Source organism: Dermacentor albipictus, chromosome 1 (assembly GCF_038994185.2).
Source record: "Dermacentor albipictus isolate Rhodes 1998 colony chromosome 1, USDA_Dalb.pri_finalv2, whole genome shotgun sequence".
NCBI lineage: Eukaryota > Metazoa > Arthropoda > Arachnida > Ixodida > Ixodidae > Dermacentor > Dermacentor albipictus.
Window position 1 is genome coordinate 434,886,871 of NC_091821.1, and position 24,321 is coordinate 434,911,191.

General features: G+C 45.5%; 1 long non-coding RNA gene across 1 annotated transcript; it reads right to left on the bottom strand.

Moving 5' to 3' along the window:
* Positions 1-19,990: 19,990 nt before the first annotated feature.
* On the bottom strand, positions 19,991-24,034 carry LOC135907264 (uncharacterized). The gene is made up of 3 exons (XR_010565956.2): positions 23,680-24,034; positions 22,823-22,909; positions 19,991-20,185 (listed from the first exon to the last, which is right to left on the bottom strand). It is a non-coding gene; the product is annotated as an uncharacterized lncRNA (long non-coding RNA).
* Between the last annotated feature and the right edge of the window lie 287 nt (positions 24,035-24,321).

Genomic DNA, 24,321 nt, shown 5'->3' on the forward strand with positions numbered 1-24,321 from the left:
TAGATATATGTAAATGATGTTAAGCTTTCAGGATCACTGGTTAGTACAAGATCTGAAATATTGGCAGAGGTCCCTGACACATGGGTTGGTTCCAGTAGTCGCTGTGTTAAATTGTAAATTAAACACACTTCTATTAAGTCGCTCGCCTCAGTTTTACTCGGAAGTAAAGCCCTGCCATTGTACCAGTTAATGCCAGGAAAATTAAAGTCCCCAAAAAGGAGAATAATAGCATTGGGGTGCTTTGAAGTAATTTCGTTTAATATCTTGTTTAAGAGATGAGAAAAGTCCGTTTGATGGTGAGGGGGCCTGTAAGAAACACCCGACAGTACTGTGTGTGGGTAACATTGACATTTTAACCCCAGTGTTCCAAAGTGGCTGTCAACGTTAATTCGTGTGCACGGCAATGGTTGGTTCACGGCAATTAGAACACCTCTGCCACGTGCGTCTCTCCAATCGCATAAATAACCGTACAAGTTGGGAAGTTCAGCCAGGACTTCCGCGTCACTGATTTCTTTTGTAAGCCACGTTTCTATTAGCATCAGTAAGTTACTGGCGGATGATGACATAAGGTTTGATAGGTGTTCACGCTTTACTAGAAAGCTGCGTATGTTTGTGAAAATTGCTGAAAAATGCAAATTACTACGCGGGATTGCAGTGGATGCGCGTGGAACCATTCTGAACCGTGAACGTACTCAGGTGGCGGCTTCATATGGCACTGCGGCGCGGGCCACACCTTGAAAGCGATCTGCGATGCCCACAGAGTTCCGACTGGTCATAGCTTCGCGCGCTAGCTGTGTTTCCGCCGCTTCGTGGGCGTTAAAGCGAGAGGCAGTGCAAAGGCAAATTCGCTCACTACTGCGGGCGCGATCTCCACAGTGCTATTCTCGTTGTGTAAGCATACAAATACTCACGCATTAAAAATTAGGACTTACTTACACCGCCTAAGCTCTGCAAATGTGGGCTGGGCCGAGCAGAGTGCGCGCCCAGGCACAGCCAGGCACCCAAAGCCAAATACCTAGAAGAATCTAGGGCGTGTGCCACGGCGTTTTGGTGAAAGCGTACCCGAAACGGTGGCTGTGAACGCAGTTTGTTCCCTCAATTGTGCACGATGAGTGGCCCAACTTCCTCGCCCGCCGGCGTACCTTATACTGCACGTGCCTAAATCTGAATGCCCAATCACCCAAGTTGTCTTTTCGTGTGCATAGCTAGTGGCACTTACACAGTATAGTCAAAGTTGTAACGTTGAGGCCGAGAAAGCATCGAGTGACAGCTGCATTGGGAAAGTCCGTAAAATAAGGATAAAAGCTCAGAAAGAAAAAAAAAGTCCAGCAGCTACAATGGCCTTCCGTTAGGAGGTCCTGACAGTAGCTTCTCAGGATTAAATAAAGTTCGTTGTGTGTCTGTCTGTTTGTCCCGAACCAACCTCTTCCCTCAAACAGAAACTTAACAACACACAATAACAACACACTATATCAACGGATCAACACTATATACAATATATACAGTCCTATAGTGGAGGTCTGCAGGGTGTGTGCACGAGGGTTTTCGCGTATATCCTCCATGTACACGCAGCCTTCGGGGCCGGGCTTCGAACCCGTCCCACTGCAACACAGTCGCGTAACCCCCAAGCCACTGCGTTACCCCGAAGGGTGTAAGTGTAGGGTTTCGGCTGCCTTATATGATTTGCGTTGGTGTCATCGCCGAAGCGGGAAGGAAGTCAGAGTGATGTGATCTATAAATAAGCTCGACGGTACGGTGCATTGGGAAATGAAGAAAATGTATTTGCCGATACCATTCACATGTGGCAATAAGTGTTCATCGAGGCGGTCGGCGACGTTTGTGATGCTGGTATATAATGTTTAAAGAAAATGCAACATGATCGAGCGAAATAGTCACAGGAAGTCTTGCAGACCGAAGAGTTTTCATGCGCTAATACAAAGAAAATGATGCAAAGTCCATGAAACCATTCCCAAAAACTAGCGTGGTTAACTACGTCGTTAATGTACAAAGCTGCATGAAACTTGGAAGGAGTAGAGCTTTAGTCCAGCGGAAAAATTTGGGTGTGTCCATTCCGATCCCGTATACAAGCTCATGTATTGACTGCAGACGGGAATTTCAGAGCATTCAAAACTTCACTGTGAACTACGTAATTAGGAATGGTAAATGAAGCTCGATGTAATGTTAGAGTAATTTTAGTGGGTATTGTTACAATATAATTTGTTTCGGCTTAGTTTGGATAAAACAAGAGTTACAGCTGTTTTCTGTAACCATACGCTCTCCGTAGATGCCCATGCATTGACAACAGACGCGAATTTCGTAACGCTTACAACTTCACTGTGAGGTAACCAATTATGACAAGTAAATGAAACTCGGCGTAATGACAGAGTCGTCTTTGGGGCCAACTTCAGTATGATTTTTTGCCTAGCTACCTGCATTACACTGACACGACAGAGCACTCGCGAAAAAGTTGGCTGTGCCGCAAGCCGTTTTCTGTTCGCCACCACGATTTTTCCAGAGGTTAGCAATAGACAGCGTCGCGGTAAGATGAGACTACCGGGAGAGGACGTGCCGTGGCGCACGTGCAGCGACCCTCTTTCCCGGCGAGTCGGCGCACGGCGGGGGACGTCTCCCGCGTGCGCGCCGACCGATGCTTCGGTGAGACCGTCTCGCGTGGCCGCCTTCGAACGCTCCACGATTCGCGTGACTGTACACGCGAACGAGCAAGCGTTGGGATCCAGCATGGGGCGAACACATTCGCTCGCTACCGGTCGCGGTAAGTCTGACTTCTATATTTGTCGCGCGCCCATCGGCATGTTTTGTGGATAGCAACTCGGCTAGCAGGCATTGATGTATGAAAGGTGCAATAAATGCCCTTGTAATTGTTTGCACTACTGTGTTGTCGTTCCTTTGTCCCAAGAGTACGGTGTGAGAATCCCGCATCAGACTCCACATCTGCGCGCTACCGGGAGAGACTCGCTCTCTTGGGACGCCGCCGCCTTGGACCGCCTGCACAGCACCTGCCCAATCCCGTTTGCTACCTCGTTTGTCTGACCCACTCAGATAATGAGGCAAGCCTTTTACTACTTTTACGGAGAGGACGTCCCTCTGCGAGTGTTTGATATTGCTAGTAGCAATAAACGTTGTTACCGTTGACACCGCTGGTTGCCTTAGTCATCCGAACCCGGCGCAGCCGCGATTCCCGCGCTACGGGTTGGGAGTACCACGGAGCGACTGCGTGGGGCTAGATCCGGAGCTCGCCTTCAGCCCTAGCCGCACGCAGAGTGGAACCCCCACAACTTCAGGCTTGACAGCAGCAAGCAGCCCGTGAATCGCACTTATTTAGTTCAAGGCAAGCAGCGCGCGCACACTGCAGTCGAGCGAAAGCTGTCCGCGCCGTGACGTCCTTCGCGAGAGGGCGCCACTTCAATTTCTCGCCGCTACATCATCGCGCACATCAAAATCCCCGATCAGCGATTCCTCCACTAGCTTTACATTACTAACGCTAGTGGCATTCACTTAAATATTGGATCTCGATCTTGATCAAGTAGTAGGCCGTGCTCGGCCCAACTGTGCTGACACGTGACCCTCTGCGAAAGTGGTACTAATAATTTTTCACAGTGAGATCGGAAGCCCAAGTTCTTATTTTCTTCTTTTTTTGTTTCCTTTTTTTCTTTTTTAGGGGGAGTGGGCGCTTTGTTCTTTAAACAAGGTATCTTCATCCCCATCATGGTTTCGTGCAAAGTCGGGACGTTTGCAATGGCTTGAAAAGGAGAGACAGTAGTCAGTGGCCTGTGACCAAAATCGGTACAATGACACACATTCCACGGATTAAGGGCGGCATATAGTTTCTTACAATTATTGCTCGAGAGAACTCCGGCGCTTCGACCGTTCAGCCACCATGTGAATGATGGGCAGTACATGAATTTGTCTGACCTTCGGTCTTGGGGCCTCAGGCGTTTTTGTGGCTTCGTTTATTACACTTTATCTGGGCGCAAATTGTTCTAAATTTCAAAGAAGTTTATACTTTTTTAATGCAGAAGGTGCCAAGACTCTGTAAACTCGCATAATCGCTGCTACTTGCAGTGGTTCTGCTTGACAATGCGTCCTTGGCGTAGCAGGTGTGAGTCGATAATCTCGACACGAATGAATTTGTTCAGTGGACACGTACGCTCTGCCAAGTGTAGCATGGCTCGCACCCTGAAAGTGGGTAAAGATGACCGCTTTTGCGCCTCAAAGACATTCACTCACGTCTTCTAGATGAAATTCTTCAACCATATCTTTCAAAACAGCAGTACTCTCACCATTGTGTTTCCCCGCTGGTATTGTCACGTTCCGCGCAGACACAATTCAAATCTCCCGCCAGGATTAGTCTACGCTCGCATTTCAAATATGTCAAGTATTGAAGTTTAGTGATCATTGTTTGGTTTCTTTCCGTGTTGGAAAAGAAAGAGCGAATAACAAAGATTTTTCTTGGGATCTCTGGAAATTCAATGCAAACTTGCTGAAAGACGAACAGTTTTGTAAGATGTTTCTCAAGGCTAAAGATAAAACATCAACTCGAAACTTAGATAGCTGGGGACATAAATAGGAAGTTTGTAAGCAAACAATTAAATTGAAAGCACTTGAAAGAGCTAGTGTTTTAAGTCACGCGAAAATAGAACTCGAGTTCCGTCTTAGATGGAATCTGAAGCAATTATTGGAAGAGGAAAGTATACAACCAGGTTACTTCTTAGAAGGCATAAAACGCATAAAGCAAAAGCTTGAGCCGATAGACCAAGAGTGATACAAGGGAGCATTGATTCGAGACAGAGCTGAAAAATGGTGCACAGGATAAATGCCAACAAAACGTACCTTGGGAGTCGAAAAGAAATATGCTTCCCAAAAGGCAATAACAGAAATAGAACATAATGGGTCACTGTCTAACAACAAAGAAACAATAGCAAGTTATTTTTTGGAATATTACAAGGTAATGTTTTCTCATAGCCAAGTTGACACTGATAGATTTAGAAATGACTTCATTTCATTGATGCCAACATTAGATGATGAAACTAAGGAAATATTAGAAGTGCCCATAACAATGGAGGAAGTTAATACGATTGATCATTTAAATAATGGCAAATCCCCGGGACCGGACGGCTTAGGCGCAGCATTGTACAAGGCGTTTAAGGGTGTTATCGCGCCTCTTTTGACTGAAGTTGTGGGGATGCGCGACTCTCACGCGTCCACTGATATGTTGTTTTCTCGCATGGCTCCGTTTCCTGTAATCTGGCTTCGCCGCGTGGCCGAATGCCCATGGCAGTCGGTCTGGTTAAAGCGCAGTGCGAGAGATGACGCGAGTGTTGCGCTGCTAACGTCACCTAACGGCGGGGTTACTTGGGTGCGGGAAGGAGAAGGCGAAGCTGTCTCTTTGGTTCATTCGGCAAACTGCACGGACGTTCCGCTCGTGCGCCGATCTATGCTTCTGGGAGACCGTCTCACTAGGCCTCGTTCGAACGCGCCAGCGTTCGCGTAACCGTACGCTCGAACGACCAGGTGTTGGTGTCCAGCATGGGGCGAACATATTCGCTCGCTTTCCGGTCTGGGTGAGTCGGACTTCCGCGATTTGTCGTGCACCCATCGGCATGTTTTATGAATAGCAACTCGGCTAGCAGGTATTCGTCTATTAAAGGTGCAATAAAAGCCCTTGTGATTGTTTGGACTGCTGTGTTTTTGTTCGTTTGTCCCACGAGCACGGGCAAAGAACCTCACAAAGTATACAACGAGGCTTGCGCGAACAAATATCTACCACCGTCCCTTCTGTCAGCACACACGGTCCTAACAACAAAAACTGAGGACCCAATTAAATTACGTATTGTCACATCGTATAGACCGATTAGTCTGACAAACATAGACTATAAAGTAATAATGAAAGTATTGCCCTACAGGTAGAAGACAGTAATGAAAGATTTAGTCGGTCCACATCAAACGGGCGGAATAAGAGAAAGGACAATTATGACAAATATACACATAACACGATCATTCCTTGAATGCTGTCACGCAATGCAACTCAGTGTCGCCATGCTGCAAGTTGACTTTGAGAAGGCATTCGACCGCGTGCCGCGTAGAAGCAGACGGATCTGCTTCTACTTATACTTGAACATGTCAATGTAGGCAATGTGATAAGCGAAGGTGTGCGGATAGCTTACGCGTGATGTACGACGAGGTTGATAATAAACAAATCAGTTGGTAAGGACATACCAGTACAGCGCTAAGTCAGAGAAGGGTGCCCGTTATCACCGCTTCTTTTTTGTATATATATTGAATTTTTTTGTCCAAGTGTAATTAAAAACAACGCGATACGAGGGGATTTCACTAACATCAAACCGAGGTAAGCCTCCTTGCTTACGCTGATGACATTGCAGTTTTCTGTGTTGATTATGAAAGTATAATGCATACATTCAACGCTGTAAAAAGTTTTTGTCAAGCAAGTGCTAGTGCAGTAAACCGGGACAAGTGCCTTGGGTTTTGGCATGGGGAATGGGACGTCGCAGCAAGGATGTTTTTGAACAATAAATGGCAAGAAACACCGACAAAATACTTAGGAGTGCCCTTGCAGTACTACTCTGACAACGAGCGTTATTGGAAAAAACAAATAGACGTGTCACGTGAAAATGCACAAAAGTGGAAAGGCTGGGATAAGTAGATTTTCGCATGGCCCCCGACGTGCAACCCAGTTCTCGTCAGCAAGCTATGGTATGTAATGCAAGTTTTGCATTGCAGCAGATTAAATGTACAAAAAATGCAGAGAGTGCTCGCGGTATTTATTTGGAGCTGTCTGTGGGAAAAAACGAGCAGGACACATTTGTTTAAAAGAGAAAGTGATGGTGGGCTTGGTCTAGATCTGTATGCGAGACAACTCGTCAGTCGATTTGTTTTTCTCAGCGATGTAGGTGATACCTTTCTCAGAACTATGATTCAACTGAGGCTGGGTAAAGTGCTACCGGAGTTTGTGGTATCTTTGGTGAGTCAGCAAGGACCAGTACGGCGATATCTAAAAGAAGTCCATGGTGTCTTCTTTCCGCTTCTTATCGGTGTGTTTTTCTCTGCGATATTTGACTGAGGCGCCTCGTAACAAACTGCACAAAGACCTTATGGATGTGTTATTTCCTGTGCCACTGTACTATGAATTATAGTGTGCAGGCAAAGGAAAAGATGTTTTGAAACAGGTTAAAGAAAGTTATCGTTGCTCCAGGGGTTAAAACCTTTTTTTTTAAGCGGCACACAGGAACCTTACCCGTTAAAACATAGAAGAAAAGGGTTTATTTGTTCCGTGGGGTACTCATTTCTTGTTATGCAAAAAGCCAGAGACAATTAAGCATGTGTTTTTAGATTGCTGGGGTGGAATGTTTTTCTGGGACATCTTATACAGAACCTTGAAGAAAGAGCCGCCGTTAAGTCCCCATGGAATCCATTACGTCGCGGTAGAAAGCGACGATGGTGTGCCTTTTGATCTGGTTATGCTCCTGGGCCTGCACAGTGTATGACGAACTCGGGCTGCTGTACACAATGCGTATATCGACGCTAGACCAGTTCGCGAATAGTTTTGCGAATCTCTGTCCCATTTCGTCGAAGTGCAGAAGGTGCAGACGTTTGTACCAAAGCGGGTTCCAAGAGTGGAAATGTTGCACATGCCGAAATACTGATGATTTGTAGTCAGCAAACAGCTGACGGTTCTCGGTACGATGATCTTGTTATTCTGTTCTTCTGAGCACCTAAACTCTGTGTCAGGCGACGCAATAAAGGGAAGAATGCGTCCATAGTGTAATGGTTTCGATATCGGGATTCTGTGCGGGAAGTAGTATGTTCGAATCCTGCAGTCCGGCCATTTTTTTTTATAATGCTCAGTTAATTCATTATATCTCCGTAATTTCTTACAAATGATCGCTTCGCAAAGTCAGGACGCCGTTTAAAAGGTGCATGATAGTTGGGACATCCTGTATATCTTAAATTGGAGGGGCTGTTATCTATCAGTGTTCCTTGCAAGCAAGATTTATAGTATGCTACACGTACTAACCTCTCCGCGTCTAAATATTCAAAAGTTGCACCACGTCATTTCTTTAAATATGCGAAACGGTCTCTAGAATCTTTCAGCTATTCTCATACATTGACAATCATCGTCCATGGTTCCTGCACATTTCTTTAGCAATAGAAAAATGAGGGTGGTGCACCATTTGACGTGTTAGTCCTACTGGTGTTAAATACAGCATGTGGAGGACTCGGAAGGCTATTGTCCGGAATGATGTAGATGCAAAGCCATGTCTACGAGAGGGGCTGTAATATTCTTTCAGGAAATGCGTAGGAAGTGCGTTTCCAGAGTTTGTGCCACGTGCATACACACTGTGATACATGATTTTTGAATAACAGAAAGTGACCCTGCGTTGGGCTGGCATTTGAAGTTTGTGGAACTTCATCTGACGATTCTACTTGCGTCTATAGTTATGTCTATAGAGTTGTAAATTTCCCGGCAATAAAGAAAAAATAAATAAAGTTCTGACCTAATGGTTAGAGCATCGGACTGTTAATTCTACTGCGAGAACTATCTTCGATCCTACCATCGAAGCCGCGGTTCTTTTATTTTCTATGGGTAAGCTAGTAGCCAAGAAAACAGCAGCAGCCACGGTCTGCCAATCCTGGGAGGGACCGCAAAGAACGCCTCACTTTAAGCTATTGTTATAAATAAAATGAAATTCACTCTCCCCTGATTTAGGGTAATGTCCGACCACGCTGAGCAGTACTTTCACATCGCAGTACTTGTACTGCGATGACGGTCTTTTAAACTGCTGCCGTGAAAAATTTAATAGTGGCCGAGGGGAAGGGGGGCAGACTGGTGGGGGAGAACTTGCTTCAAGCAGAATTTCTTTTGAACCAGTATTTGAAATCTAACGCATTTCGCAAGCAATTTGCGCATCCTGCGATTGCTCAATTAATCGCTTACTTTTTCTGCATGTGGTCACAAACACGCAGTGGTCGCAGGGGAAAATTGCACGCAAATCGCACGCAAATGCACTCAAATGCACGTAAAATATCCCGCGACTGGTCGTTCGTGGGACTTTGCGTGTACTCGCGGGATTCTTTCATGCTCGGAAAAACACTTTTATGTAGCACGTACTGAGCAACAGGAAGCTGTATATCGGGAGTCTTTCATGTAGCTCTACAGTTTTTTTCATTGGCACTTTTCAATACTTATAATATGTGAGAAGTTGATTAATTTGTTAGGACTAATTATGTAACTATAGGCACAATAAATAAAATAATCTGAGTGTCTCCAAACGTCGACAAACAACATTATCTTGGTTCTGTCCAGCTACGTGGCATTCGCATAATTTTAAACTCTGGCTAAAGTTAGCCTGGATACCCCGTATAACAAGCGTATCGGTTGCATTCAATGCTAACATATTTATGGATTTACTGGGCCCCGCAATCGAAGAAATGGCTATAGCTGCACGAAACTATAAAGGCCGGATAGCCCTGCAGCTCAAAGAAAAGAATACGCAATACCGTATTTGCACGAATACAACGCGCAGATTTTTTTTTTTCTAAACTTCGCGTCCTCATAACGCGCCTCACGGTATATGCGGTCTCGTGTCAGGAATATAACGCGTTTTTTTTTTCAGTTGAATCGTCTTTGAAAAGGTCTGAAAGGAAGTCGCTTGCTGAAACCAACGAAACGAAAGGATGTTATATAATTACAGCTTATATCGTTGCAACCATGCCCCACAAGCGCGTTAATCTGGTATCGTTGTGGAGAGGAAAGAGGCCATTACTGCGTCACGTGCGCAGATTGCGCTGTTATTCGCGCCACTCAAGACGCGACAGTAGCTACCGTTGGTGGGAGAGTCGAACACACGTAATAGAAAGTAACGACGTATTCGAATGCGAGTGTCAAGTAATTTAATGAACGTCTCGGAAGCCGGCAGGCTTTTACCTTCATCCTTGTTGTATCCTCTGCATATTTTACATGGCTTCGGTTTCAGTGTTTAGTTGGGCAACACTGCGTCCCTGTGCTTGTAAGTAATACTAGACGATTTTTATGCGTAGCATATCGCAATCACTCAGTTCAGCCCTTGGGCGCGGCCGCGCAGCCACCATTGAGGGTATGAGCCATTGTTCATTGCTGCGCGTCTCATATGTGGGTCTATTCTCTTTTAAGTTTGCTATGTTTGTTATTAAGTTGCTTATAAGTTTATGCGTTGTACATTGCAATTACTCAGTTCAGCCCTTGGGCGCTTCCGGGCAGCCACCATTGACCTCTAGCGCAACCACGTGACGTGACGTCACGACAGCCGGAGGAAAAGCTGGGCCCCAACTCGCGCAATATGCAACGCATTCTTGGCTTAACCAAGCTAAGCCTGGCCATTTTTTTCTCAGTTTGGATAAGGTGATAAAGGGATGTGATAAGAAGTTGGTCGTGGAGTGCGAGGCGCTTCGATCTACAAATTTAAGCTGGGATATTCGTGGGGAACGTAGGTTTTCTCTCACCGGGAGCCATGTCATCGCTGCAATCAAGCCTCCTTTCCTTCTTTACATCACTATCTCTCGTCCAGCCGAAACAGTAGCAAGCCGCAGGCGCCACACGCGACGCATATTGAACAAACTATCGCGCTTCATCCAAGAACAACAACAACAAAAACAGAAAAATCACGCAGAAACTCCTTGCACTTGCTCATCTCCACACAGCCAGGTGTCATTACCAATGTTATGTAACTGGATTAGGCCAGCACAAACGACAGGGCACTGGCGACACGAACTGGTGCCGACGGCGGGGCAAGGAGCATAGATGACGCAAGCAAAGTGCTGCAAGTTAAGGCGCCATAGGTGCGCTGATGACGTTCCGATCACTATAAGCATTCATCGCTCTTTAACGCCTTATCCATCCACGTCAAAAAATTACAGACCGTGAACGTACTCAAGCGGTGACTATGTATGGAACCGGCGCTCGGACCCCACCTTGAAAGCAATCTGCGATGTCTACAAAGAATTCCGACTACTCATAGCTTCGCACGCCAGCTGTGCTCTCGCCAGTTACTTAGTGTTGAAGAGACGCGCGCGCCCGTACCTTGAAAGCGATCGACGAAAGTGGCAGAGCGAGGCGTTCGATGAGAGCACCGTCAGTGCTGTGTTTCCGCCGATTCGTTGGCGTTAAAGCGAGAAGCAGTGCAAAGGTAATTCGACCACTGCTGCGGGCGCGATCTCCACAGTGGTTTTCTCGTTGGGTAAGCATACAAATACTCACGCATTTAAAATGAAGACTTACCTACACCAGCTAAACTCGGCGTATGTGGGCTGGGTCGAGCAGACTGCGCGCCCAGACACAGTCACGGGCGCATAACAAAATACCTAGAGGAATCTAGTGCGTGTGCCGTGGCGCTTCGGTGATAAAGTACCTGAAATGGTGGCTGCGAACGCAATGTGTTCCCTCAGTTGTGCACGATGAGTGGCCCAACTTCCTGGCCCGCCGGCGTACCTTACACTGTACGTGCCTAAATCTAAATACCCAGTCACTCAAGTTATCTTTTCCTGTGCATAGCTGGAGGCACTTACACAGTAGTCCAAGTTGTAACGTGGAGGCCGACAGAGCATCCATTGACAGCAGCATTGGGAATGTCCGTAAGTAAGTAAAATGTTTGGCAGGTCATAGTGGAAAAAGGTTCGCATGGCATCGCGAATTCCAATTAGGTACGCAGTTTCCGCAGCAGAATATTTCTCCCACGGAACTGAGCTTGCCTTAACGTTGGCGTGGCGATCGAGGGGATTTCTTATTTTCTAATAGTTTTAAGGATGTGGTAAACCACGGTTTTTGTCGATTTAATGGGATGGTTATCCTGGGAATAAATTGGTTCTTTGGTTCACATAGGTTGTTTTTAAACAACAGCCACTTATCATAAATCGAATGGTTATAAAATTCATCTGCAAAGGTAGAAAAGAATGCGTTGAAATCAGTATTTATAGCCCCATCGTGCCCTTTGTCATATAAACAAATTGTCTTCTAGTGCATGTCGCGTGGTGGGGGAGCGAAAGTGAAAGCACCACGAATAGCGTTGTGATCACTTATTTCACGGAGATGTGTTAGGGATGTTAAGCTTTCACGATGACTCTTATTACAAGATCCTAAATATTGGCAGAGGTCCCCGACACACGGGTTGGCTCCAGTACTAGATTCGTTAAATTGTAATTTAAACCCACTTCTATAAAGTCGCTCACCTCAGTTCGATTTGTTAGTAAAGCAGTGCCACTTTACCTGTTAATGCCGGGAAAATGAAAGTCCCCAAAAGGGGAATAATAGCATTAGGGTGATTTTAAGTAATTTCGTTTATTATCTTGTTTAAGAGATGAGAAAAGTCCGGTTGATGGTTAGGGGGCCTGTAACAAACACCCAACGTTACTGTGTGTGGGGCACACTGCCATTTTAACACCAGTGTTTCAAAGTGGCGGTCAACGTTAATTCCTGTGCACGGCAATTGTTGGCTCACGGCAATTAGAGCACCTCCGCCACTCGCGTCTCTCCGATCGCATCGATAAACGTCGAAGTTGGGAAGATAGACCAGGACTTCTGCGTGACTGATTTCTTTTGTAAGCCGCGTTTCTGTTAGCATCAGTAAGTTACTGGCGGATGATGACATAAGGTTTGATACGTGTTCACGCTTTGCTATAAAGCTGCGTATGTTGGTGAAAATTACTGAAAAATGCAGATTACTACGCGGGATGGCAGTGGACGCGCGTGGAACCATTATGAATCGTGAACGTACTCAGGCGGCGGCTTCGTATGGCACCGGCGCGCGTAGAGTTACTGTATATGCTACCGTAGGTAGCAGAGTTGCGCGTAGGTCCGCCATCTCGCCTGAGAAGCAACCAACTCTATGCGGCGAAACCGCACTCCGTTTTTGCAGGCGACATGTCTAGCGTATCGTCGATCGACCGTGGGCGCTTTTGCATCCCTTGTGCACCGCTTTTCCGCCTAATCGCAAACAAAGCGCATCGAAACAGCTGACTGGATTAGATTGTGAAGAAAAAGGCACTGCCCTTTTTTAGCGCGCGGCATAAGATGCACCGCGTATATTAGTTCTTTTCTTTTGGACTTGCATTCACCTGCGCACTTCCTCCGCCCTAATAACGTATGGGCACTCGCGTATCTAGAATAGACTGTGTATTCTATATACGCCGATCAGATGCAGCATTCGTGAGCCGTGACGGTAACGATTAGATCGCACCGAATAAACTTAGGGAATATGGTGATGTTATTTTATAGATTCCGGAAATCCTACAAAAATTTTCGTGCGAAAAAGCTACTTCACAAGGTAGTATAAGGTTCGAAATAACATAGCGTAATAAAAACTGGACAAACTTTAGTAATTGAAGTAAACAGTCAGATACTTTAATAACTTTCCTTCGCTTGAATACTGCTTGGCACTGAGGGTTTGTTTCAACAGTGATAAATACGCTACTAAGAGCAGTGCAGTGCTCTTTTAGCATGTAAACAGTAACAAAAGCACCGAGCCGCAACTTCCTCTTTTTTTGGCAATAAAATCCCAATGCGAATTTCAGAGAAAAAAAAACAAACACACTAGTATATGCGCGTGCAAATATTTTGATATATTGAGCTTTATCAAGTGGTGCTCTTTTGCAAAGGGAACTGTACTAAATATCATGAGGCCCATACTTGCTTATGTGCCATAGCTCTCAACATGTAGCCAGTCTAAAATATTACTGGTGAGTCAATGACCAACCATTGATATTTCGACTCTGGTACCCCATTAGATCTTGTGTAGGAACATATCCATCTACGAGCAAGCAATGGATATCAGCTACACCTGCAAGTGTGATTTCATTAGGTGCACTTTTCACTGCAGGGATTAAAAAAGTAGCCTTCTGTGGGAGTGCAGCGAAAGTTTTTCTCACAGGATTGACATAGCTACATTATAGAGAATAATTCAAAACACAGTTAGGTCCTTGCCGTATGTTAAATGACGACATTCATTCCTCTTGCATCCTGCTTCACATAAGCTGTAGTAGATTAAATATATTTACTTAGTAGTAACGTATTTCATATTCAGAAACAACCCAAGTTGTGCATAATCATGAAAATGTGAGCTGGCTTTTTTACGACACTTCTGTGAAAGCAGTGTGCTGCATCACATGCAGAAAACTGGTAATTCCAGGTAAATCTTCAGTATAACTCTACGTGCTTCCATTATTTTTAAAAAATACAGACTTGCAGTAGCTTTTAATATTCCAGCTGTGAATTTTTTAGCACAGCCCAATAAGCACGTAGGTGTTAGTCAAGCAATTTCATCTCATACACACTTGACGCAATAGGCAGTTGACTGAAAATTTCTTTGTTCAGGTGTCTTTACCTGAACACCCTTCACTAGTTTTACAAAGGAAGAAAAACAATTACTGCAGTAAGGTGTCACGAGGCAGGCCGACGAAACAAATGTGAGATGCGCTGCGCACGTTGCGTTGTTGCTACGCAGCTAGCACGCACATGAACAGCGAACGGCAAGATCGGCCGGATTGGATTTGAATTTGACAGGCGATAACTTGTGTCAATCCAGTTCGCTGCAGCGGCGGCGTCGGGAAATACAAAAATTGGCCCGAACATCTGCTTCTCCGCAATGCACGGTTGCTTGGCTACCACGTGATGACGTTCTGCCAATAGAAGCGCTAGCGGCGTGATAAAACAGACGGGCAACTCTGCTACCTGCGGTAGCACATACAGTAACTCTAGGCGCGCAGGCCACCCCTTGAAAGCGATTTGCAATGTCCACAAAGAGTGCCAACTGGTCATAGCTTCGCGCGCTAGCTGTGTTCCCGCCGATTCTTTGGCGTTGAAGCGGGAGGCAGCGCAAAAGGCAAATTCGCTCGCTGCTGCGGGCTCGATCTCCAGAGTGATTTTCGCGTTGGATATGCATACAAATGGTTACCCATATAAAATTAAGATTATCTACACCGCTTAAACTCTGCAAATGTGGGCTGGGCCGAGCAGAGTGCGCGCCCAGGCAGAGCCAGGCACCCAAAGCCAAATACCTAGAAGAATCTAGGGCGTGTGCCACGGCGTTTTCGTGAAAGAGTACCTGAAACGGTGGCCGTGAACGCAATTTGTTCCCTCAATTGTGCACGATGAGTGGCCCAACTTTCTTGCCTCAGGCGTACCTTATACGTCACGTGTCTAAATCTAAATGCCCTGTCACCCAAGTTATCTTTTCGTGTACACAGCTAGAGACACTTAGACAGTATAGTCCAAGTTGTAACGTTGAGGCCGAGAGAGCATCGAGTGACAACTGCATTGGGAAAGTCCGTAATAGAAGGATAAAAGCTCACAAAGCAAAAAAAAAAAAAAATCCAGCGGCTACAATGGCCTCCCGTTAGGAGGTCCTGACAGTAGCTCCTCAGGATTAAATTAAGTTCGTTGTCTGTCTGCCTGTTTGTCCCGACCCAACCTCTTCCCTCAAACAGAAACTTAACAACACACAATAACAACACACTTTATCAACGGATCAACACTATATACAATATATACAGCCCTACAGTGGAGGTCTGCAGGGTGTGTGCACGAGGGTTTTCGCGTATATCCTCCATTTACACGCAGCCTTCGGGGCCGGGCTTCGAACCCGTCCCACTGCAACACAGTCGCGTAACCCCCAAGCCACTGCGTTACCCCGAAGGGTGTAAGTGTAGGGTTTCGGCTACCTTATATGATTTACGTTGGTGCCATCGCCGAAGCGGGAAGCAAGGCAGAGTGATGTGCTCTATAATTAAGCTCGACGGTACGGTGCATTGGGAAATGAAGAAAATGTATTTGCCGATACCATTCGTATGTGGCAGTAAGTGTTCATCGAGGCGGTCGGCGATGTTTGTGATGCGGGTATGTAATGTTTAAAGAAAACGCAACATGATCGAGCGAAATACTCACAGGAAATCATGCAGACCGAAGAGTTTTCATGCGCTAATAGAAAGACAATGATGCAAGTCCAATGCAATCATTCACGAAATCCAGCGTGGTTAAATAGGTTGTAAAGGTATAAAGCTGAATGAAATTTGGAAGGACTTGAGTTTTATTCTAGATGGCAAACATGGGCGTGTCCATTTCCCTTCCCTATATAAACCCATGTATTGACAGCCAAACGGTAATTTCACAGTATTTACAACTTCACTGTGCAGCAAGTGTGAGCAGAAGGAGGACTTAAGTGTCTTATAAAAACAGTTGAATTCGCAGTGCTCCCCTGCACTGAACCACGTGTATTATATTGTGTTTCTGGAAATGTGTTGTCTACCTCGAGGTTAAACGTAACATCAAATCTCATGGAAGACAAATCCCGACGCATATGCATTCCGCCAGATATCCCAGATTCAGAAAAGGCTAAAAGACCAGAGGAAAGTGTGTAAACCTACAAAATGGCAACTTTATTTGCTAAAGCTAAGGTTGTTGATTCCCAGTAAAGAAGCACCTGCACTGACAAAAGCTGTAAGCGGCAGTAAATGGTAGACTTAAGAAAGTGCGTGCTCTGACGTTATACATGAATACTAAACACGATTGCACTACACAGATGAAGGCAGTGCTGCCTCCATCTCAAAATATCGTTCTTACCTTTTGCTCTCCTATTCGCCGCATAAACGCTATGTATTAAGACAATGTCTCAATGTTTAGTGCAATGCCTTTGTCACTGGCTAGCTTATAAAGAGGTGTATATATCAGCATTAGAGTGTATTCTTCGTCTCCTACTTTGTGACTCATGAGCCGTAAGTGTTTCCGTAGGGCCGGATCCAGCGCCATGGGGTCAATTGAACTGCAGTTTCTTACAGGGGCATGGACGTCGGCGTGAATAAAGTTTCCCATTTTTTACACACTGCAAGGGCCCAGTTTTTATCAATCTTTTAACTCACGGACACAGGAGGCGCACGTTATCCTTTTCGTTCAATAAAGAGGAGTAAATATCGAGAAAAAGCTATTAAACATGTTTGTGTTTTCTATCCGCAGACACTGAGAAGTCTCGAGCCCTGCATAATGCCGTTTCCCTTCCTCGCAGTGCATCTGTGTTACGCGCTCAAGCATACCTAATGTATTGAGGTGAAGAGAGAGAGAGAATGAAGAGGAAAGGCAGGGAGGTTAACAAGATATGAGTCTCCGGTTTGCTGCGCTACACTGGGGATGGGGGATAGGGGTTAGAAAGATGACAGAGAGGAAAACGCAAAAAAACAAAAAAAAACGAACGCGCACACAGGGAGACACACACACAAAAGGCGTTCCAGTTAAAGTCCTTCCCACAGGCCGGTAGATCGCTAGAAGCGCAAAAGCTCTTGCACGGCCTTCTTCTGTGACGGTAGGTCCTTTCGATGTTGCAGAATTCTTTTTTCGGATAGCGGTTGGTCGTCCAGTTGGTCAAGTTCGTGGCTAAGGCATTCCCTCTGTGGACTGTACTGCGGGCAGGTGCACAAAATATGGCCAAATATTCTTCATGGGCGCAGTGGTCACAGGTTGGGGTTTCGGTCATCCCTATGCGGAAGGCATAGGCTTTAGTAAAGGCAACGCCCAACCAAAGTCGATATAAAAGTGTGGCGTCTCTACGGCGAAGCTGTGATGGCGCTCGAACACTTAATGTTGGATCAAGTGAGTACAGTCGCGGATTTCTTAAATGTGGCTCATTCGATTGCGACGCAGTGCACTGCCGAGCAAGTAGGCGGAGCTTCCGTGCCGCGTCAGTTCTAGAAAGAGGAATTGGGACGTGGAGCTCCTCAGTATGGGCTGAGCGGGCAGCGTGATCCGCCCGTTCATTGCCGATAATCCCGCAGTGACTTGGAAGCCACTGAAAGGTTATTTCGTTGCCTGCATCACTTATATGGTGTAATCTCTCTGTAATATGGAATATTAGTTGTTCGTGCGGTCCGCGTCGTAAAGGTGACAGTAGAGACTGCAGTGCCGCCTTAGAATCGCAGAATATTGTCCATTTGTGTGGCGGTTCATCACCAATGTGATGAAGAGCAGTAAAGAGCGCTGCGAGCTCTGCTGCCGTCGATGTTGTCGCGTGGGTCCTCCTAAATTGGAATGTTGTAGCTTTCGCTGGTATGACGATTGACGCCGCGGAGCTGCTTGGAAGGACAGATCCATCCGTGTAAATATGCGTAGAGTCATGGTAGTTCTCGTACAAATATAGTAGCGTGAGCTGTCTAAGGGCTGGTGATGACAGATCAGCTTTTTTCGAGATACCAGGTATTGCGAGGTTGATTTTTGGCTGAGCGAGGCACCATGGAGGGATCGAAGGTCTCGCAGCCGGAGTGAAACAAGCTGGCAATGATTCATCATATGCGGTTTTAGTTTGGCTGAAAGATGTGTGTGGCTGGTCCGCTGGTAGAGAGGCTAAATGGTGACGAGGAGTCCTGGCTAGATGTCTTATATGGGTCCTGAGTACTTCAATTTCAATGTGGGTCTTGACAAGGTGGTCTCTAGCGATTGCTATCGTAGCCACTGTTGAAGAACTCTGAGGCAGGCCTAGACAGATCCGGAGCACTTGACCCTGAAGACTTTGTATTGTGCGTAGATTCGTTTTGCCTGTGTTTATTGCTGGCAAGCTGTATCGCAGAAATCCCCAAAAAAGCACCCTGTACAGTTGTAACATGGCACTAGGCGACATTCCCCAGGTCTTGCCAGCGAAAAACTTGAACAGGTGGCAGATGCCTGTCAACCGTTTTTTCACGTAAGATATGTGTGGGCTCCATGATATGTCCCTGTCGATTATGACACCGAGAAACTTGTACGATCGGTCCCGTCGTATTATTTGGCCATTTATCGTTACACTGTAGTTTGCCATGGGTTTGCGCGTAAATGGCACTAGTGCGCATTTCTCGGAGGAAATTTCCAGGCCTCGATTACGGAGGTAGATAGCAGTTTGTGTCGCGGCTTTCTGAATGCTCGCTCGCAGCTGTAGGCGTGTTACTGCAGATGTCCATATGCAGATGTCATCCGCGTACATTGTTAGCCTGACTGTGGTTGGCACTTGCTCAGGGAGAGCAATTAGTGTTAGATTAAATAACACGGGGCTAAGTACACCACCCTGGGGGACGCCGCGGTAGCTATAATGTAGAGAAGTATGGCCTTCCTCGGTGCTTACAAAGAAGGATCGCATGGATAGATAGCTCCGTATCCATTGAAACATCCGACCACCCACTCCTACCTCTGCGAGAGCAGAGAGGATGGCTTCATGCGTAACGTTGTCATACGCCCCTTTAACGTCGAGGAATAAGGATGCGCAGAGACGCTTACGGCGTTTCTCATGTTGAATGTAGGTCACCAGGTTGACGACGTTATCGATCGATGATCGAACGCGTCGGAAGCCCGCCATGGCATCTGGGTAGGTGTTAGGTGTTGTGGTACTCCAAGTACCACTCCAGGTGTCCTAGGACCATCCCCTCCATTACTTTGCCCACACAGCTCGCCAAAGCGATCGGGCGATATGATGAGACCCTTATGAAAATATGAGATGAGTTTCACATGAAAGTCTGACGAGTTTTGACATCACAGCCATTAGACTTTCTGATGAGTTTCTTTGGAATTTTCTGATGTATTCCTAATGTCATTCTATAACATATTGGCCACCGTCTTTCTGTAGAACTCTTGACGAGTGCTTTTCTTGTGAGCATGAAATGTCTTCCTAATGTGCGCTCCAAAGCAGTTTTCTTGTGACTTTCTCACGTCTTCCTAGCGAATCTCTAATGAGCTTATCCATTAGACTGCCGGTGCTCGTATTACTCCTATAACAAAATTGGCCACCACGTGTGGTAACATTTTCTCATGTGTCCCAATGGCAGTCAGACCTTATTTAAATATGTTACCTGTGCGTGACTATCTTTGGTGCTATATATATGCAGCCTGTATGCATGTATGTCCAGTGAAGATGCAGCACTTCTGACATGTACATGGGCCCTACATATGCTGCATGTTAGACATTACTCAACGAAAGAAATTTAACAAAAACATTTATTGGGCATATCAATGCTTCCTTAAATGCAGAAGGAGGTTAAATGAAAGGAAAACACAGTATCAGCCTGGTTACGGATGTGATATCTCCCTTTCATTTAATCTCGCTACTTATCACTGAGGAGAGGCTGTTCTTGAGGTGGAGTGTCGTCATCTTGAAGTAAGTGCATGTGTACCCTGCATGGTAGAAAGGACAGATAATTAACAAAACTTGGCAATCAACCACAGAAATACACGCTGTATCACTTGCTGCAGAACGGTCTGGAGACGTTATAGCTAGTTCTGCGAAAAATTTATGAGGTGTCGGTTCACACAAAGTTGAGGAACCACTGTGTGGCCTTTGGGTGCAGCAGTAACTACAGTAAGCAGAAATTGCTCTTGGCTGAACAAATGTGCAACATGGATCAGCTGTGGCGTGTGTACATGTCGTGAACTACTTCAGCTATATCGGTTTCCACTTGACAAAGGACAGCAGTGTCTGTGGATTGCTAGCGTGAATGAGAAATTCTCACTAATTACTTGGCATGGAAATGAGCGTAGGAGTGTTTGTGTATGGGCAACCCAATGCATCTCAGAGACATCCAAGTGCCAGTCGTTATAGAATATTTGCATCAGCTACAGGCACAGTTCTCATACATTCCAAGCCTACTATGTCATGCATGTGTTGGCCTCCTGAATGATGGCATATATCCCATTCAAGAAATACACCACACCATGTCTGGGGTTTTTTATCATTTACACCCGAGCACTGCTTTCAGAGGGAGGGCACAAGTTGAAAAACAAATGCGTAGAAGCATGACAAACAAGCTTGCATGAAAATAATTTAATAAATAAGCATGGTGGTTGCTATGCCACGTCATTAGAGAGTATTCCTCTTTGTCATGCAATCATAATGAGCGTCGACTGACACACGTCCCATTTTTGGCTGTGGTATTCTTCACTGATTTTGTTGTATCAGTCGGTTGCCATAGGCGAACGAAACAGATAAACAAGCTAAATCCAGTGCACAGCTTGTCGTGTCAATGCATGGTCAAATAAGACGAGCACACTGGTCCTTTGAGTGAATTATGGTGCTCTCCTAGGCGCATGCTGAGGCACCGGCTAGTCAGCGTGCCCGATGTACATTGGACCAAATATGCACGTGATCAAAAGAGTAGCCTACATTAACCCTGAAAGATACGAGACAAATTTTCGGTATTTTTAACTAAGCAAGCCTCCAATGCCTGGGTGCCTTTGTCAATTCACTTGTGGACTGCAATGCACGTATATCTTCAGCAAAAATAAATTAGGCAGCATATGCACAACAGTCATGTTGTATGGTCTCCCTTCCCTCGCTGCGCAAATTTTGTCCTGAAAAGTTACATGAACTGATTGAATTGAAAATTGAATCGAGAAATGCAAGGAGGCAAGCGAGGCTTGCTTGGTTAAAGGTAGCACCAAATTTGTCCAGTGCGTGTCAGAGGCACTGTGCTGTATTCCTTTCACATGTGGTCAAATGTACATAGCGCAGACTGGCTGGTGCCTAAATATGTACCTGTGAGATCACCATATTTCATTCAAAAGACCAGTATGCTCGTCCGACTTGGCCACACATATCTCGATTAGGATTGTTTATCTGTTTTCACCCATGGCTGAAAATTGGCAAGAGAAATCAGTCAGGCGCACCACATAAATAACAATAAGTGTGAGCCAGCCCCCATTATCAATGCATGAAGAAAGGCATCCTTTGTAGATTACAAGGGATAGAAATTAGTCTGTGCCTATTTACTTCTTTTTATGCAGACACCATTTACCATGATTTTATGCCTTTGAATTATAACTTCTGCCATCGCTCTCAAATTAACTGGTGCACAACACAAGTGCACATCCAGTGCTACTTTTGTTAGTCCTTCCAACAACTTAAACAGTCAGTTGTTAGCCAAAGTCATGTTGCATAGTCTCCCTTCTCTCACTGCGTAAATTTTGTCCTGAAATGTTACATGAACTGATTGGTAAATTCAAATGGACACTACAAGTTTCGCCGAGTGGACACAGCTGGTTCTCAGAAATGCACAAAAACAGTGATGGGTATCTGTTGGCATCCTGTAGTGTGTGCAAACTACCTGTGACATTGCTGCAGTAAACACACTCACAACTGCTACAATGCCTACCAGCATGAATAAGGGCAGCTTGCAAAGAAAAGAATACGAAGAAAGTGAGAGAAAAAATAGAAAGCTTACCAGAAAACACCTCACTACTTAAGTAACTGCAGCACAATGAATACTGGCCTTCCTATTTCATTTCAAGAAATTCTAGTTCATCAAATGTGTATTTGCCAGTGACAGTTATTCTGAGAACAAGACAGACATGATTGTAAATATCAATGTTAAACAATGGTAGGCACACTGCGTGCTTAGACCTGTGACATATATGGCACACTACACTTCGAATTCTTACATGGACAAAAACAGCACATGTGTGTATCATAAGCAGAAAGGAAAACAGGGAAATATGGGCTACACCATAAGAAACAGTTCCAAACAAATAAAACCAAGATAAAAAGAAACATACTGTGTAATAGGCAAAAATAAAATGGACTTGCAGCCAAGCAATTGATGCGAGAAAAATACTAAACGTCAGGACATGCGACGTGTAGTTTTAACAGAACAAGATAATGTGTGCATAATATCTACAAACACAAATAAGTAGCAAGTGGAATGATGTTGCAGAAATATTTAGCCTATTTAGCAAGATGCATTAAGTAATATGTCGATACACTTATCCACTAATGATACCGAGATCCTACTTTTGTGAACACGTACACTTAAAGCATACCTGACATATCCATCCAGATTACACGCCGTGTTGCTGCAGCCATGGCCACGGGTTATGTGGACACTGTTGTGGGTCACGGCTTCACCACTACAAAGAGAATTCTGTGTTAACTTATAGCTGTGGCACAGTAAGACTATCACACAGTGAACACATGCAAGGAGCATGTAAAAACAGTCATGAAAACAATGCCTGCACTGGTGCAGGGTGGCAACAGAGCACAAAGTCAAAGTTACTGATGAATGTCACGATAACAGGGACCCCTTCAACAAGGCAAAATTTCACACGCAGGAGCAGCAGCGCATTACATGAATGTTTGTTTACATAACGATTCTAGAGTTTCTTTCATAACTTTAAGTAACTATCCCTTGTAATGTTTACTTACGTCGAAGTTACGGCAACACCCCTTCAAAACAAACCTGTACTAGTAGCACGCTGTGATTGCTTACATTTTTTTTCCCCAATACTGCTCGTAAATCGAAAACCTTGTAAGCAGAGATTATCTACAACGTCGAATCATTTATAAGCGAGGAAACGTCATAGCAGTAAGAATCGGTCAAGAGGTAGATGAGTCGTTATCATGCGACTTCAGCAGAAAAACGGGAGCTCACGCACAAGCGCGCATGATGAACACGATTATTTCTGAACGTAATCTTTCTCATCAGAAGAAAACGCTTATCAAGATTTTCAATTCTGCATTATGGCAATTAATTCGCGCAACTAAACTCTGACACCCAGCAAGCATCGGCATAGGTTTCACTGGTGTCGTGAGAGTTCTCTTTCCTACGTTCGCAAGGCACCCTATGCCCACACGAGAAGCACGCACAACACGTGTGTAGTTAGCAAGCACGGTTACTCACCTTTTGAACGGCCCGACGCGGTCGAAAAGCGCCCTCCAAGTTGCCAGTGCTTCGATGCTACTCCCAGCAGACATACCGGTGCATAGTGGACGAGCAGTGGCACGCTAACAACACGCATTATTTCTTCGCGACGTCCACCCAACTTTCCACGACAACCAGAGACAAAGGGAACGCACTCCACAGCATGAACATCGTTGGTCCACATTTCGCTGGCGCGCCACGCACACGGCGAGTTTGCAGCGAGACACAAGCTGTCTGTGGCGCTTATGCGCACGCGAACTAAGTCACATTTGGTTACACCAAACACAAAAACACACGATCTAACAAGCACATCGTTGCAGCTCGCACACCCGACCGACTCGAAAACAGAGCGACAGACTGATTGGATTGGATTGGATAGGAAACGGGACGGTAGGTGGCGCCACGAACAGGTCGGTTGGGGCCAGCCAATGTCTCGGCTAGCGTCATCTGAGGATTTGTGCGGCTGCCTAATTGCGCATAGCTGTTGCAAGACAAAGAGAACCAAAGATAAGTCTATATTGTAAGCTATAGCTTGGCGTAGAAAGAAATTCTATAACGCATTTTCAATTTGAATCGCTTCGGCTATCTGCAGCCAGCAAAAGCATGGCCTTCGAGATCTGA